Source organism: Seriola lalandi, unplaced genomic scaffold (genome assembly GCF_002814215.2).
Source record: "Seriola lalandi dorsalis isolate HSWRI2012SDOR001 ecotype SW California unplaced genomic scaffold, Sedor1 jcf7180002054981, whole genome shotgun sequence".
In the NCBI taxonomy this organism is placed as follows: Eukaryota; Metazoa; Chordata; class Actinopteri; order Carangiformes; family Carangidae; genus Seriola; species Seriola lalandi.
Genome location: NW_019525661.1, coordinates 91,667 through 92,810, shown reverse-complemented (window position 1 = coordinate 92,810; position 1,144 = coordinate 91,667). Strand labels below are relative to the sequence as shown.

The 1,144-nt window shown below is 41.8% G+C and overlaps 1 protein-coding gene across 1 annotated transcript in view; it reads right to left on the bottom strand.

The window, feature by feature from the left end:
* The window catches only part of exoc3 (exocyst complex component 3), a 16,470-nt gene that overhangs the window by 501 nt on the left and 14,825 nt on the right, over nucleotides 1–1,144 (bottom strand). The window lies entirely within an intron of this gene.

Here is a 1,144-nt window from a genome sequence, read left to right as displayed (position 1 = left end):
TTCTTTCCAGGATCTGATTCAGAGCTGATGGAGAAAATGTGAAACTGATATGAGAGTATAACTGAGGCAGTTTTCCTCCTGAAGCAGCACAAAGTCCAGAGTTGATGTTCAGAGCAGGAGAACATGTCAGTCAGTCTCTGTCCTTTCAGCGTCCTTCACTAAAACAGCTTTGTCACAGAGAAATGAGCAGAGTTTTCTTTCTCTTGTTGCTTTTTATAACCAACACTTTGCTTGTGCGCTCAGTCAATAAAGAGAGTTCATTACACAGACACAGGAAGAGAAATCATTCGGTGAGTTTTAGTGTGAACAAGCTCAGTCCGGTCCTGACACACACAAGACAAGAGATGTGTGCTTCTGGACTTCAGGTGGTTTCATGTGTTGAGATGTTGATTTTCATGAAGATGAAACTTCAGAATGTTGTTTCAGTGTTCAGCTGCTGGGTTGTAAAGTTTTCATCCAGACCTGATTAAAACTTGCTGTGACTCGATCACGATACAGACACAGCCAGCAATCCAATCACAAAGTGTTTCTCCATTGGTTTGTATGTCGAAACACACACAGTTGATTTAATTGATTTGATTAAAGAAAGAAAAGTGAAGCCAGGATGAAGCACAGTTGGTGAAAATGTGCATTAGTTTTAATGATTAGATTTCTCACATTCAACAGAGTCAACAATAACTAAAGACATTTGAGTGTAGTTTTCATCAGTGTCATGTTGGTCTCATTTGCCTCTAACCTGTCATTATTGCAGCCAGCTGAGCTCTGCAGCTCTCAGCTCTGAGCTGCTTCACTGAAATACTGTCCGTTTCCCCGATGTAGTTTGAGAGGAGACGCTGTGCTGTCAGAAATGATCTGTCTGTCATCTTTGTTTAGCGAATGTCTAGATCAGTGCTTCTGTAAAGCGGGGTCCTTGAGGGGCCTCCTGGGCGTCCCCAGCAACAAGGGGAATAATTTATTATCACTATAATTCCATCCATAAGTAACACAAAGACAGAATGTGTGAGTGTTTTCATCTAAAAGAAAGATCTTATCAGATGGGGGTCTGTGCTCTAATTTGTCAGTTTAGGGTTCTAATGTGAAAAAGTTTGAGAACAGCTGTTCTAGAGGACGACTTCGATGGACCGTCCACCGTCCTGATCGCAAC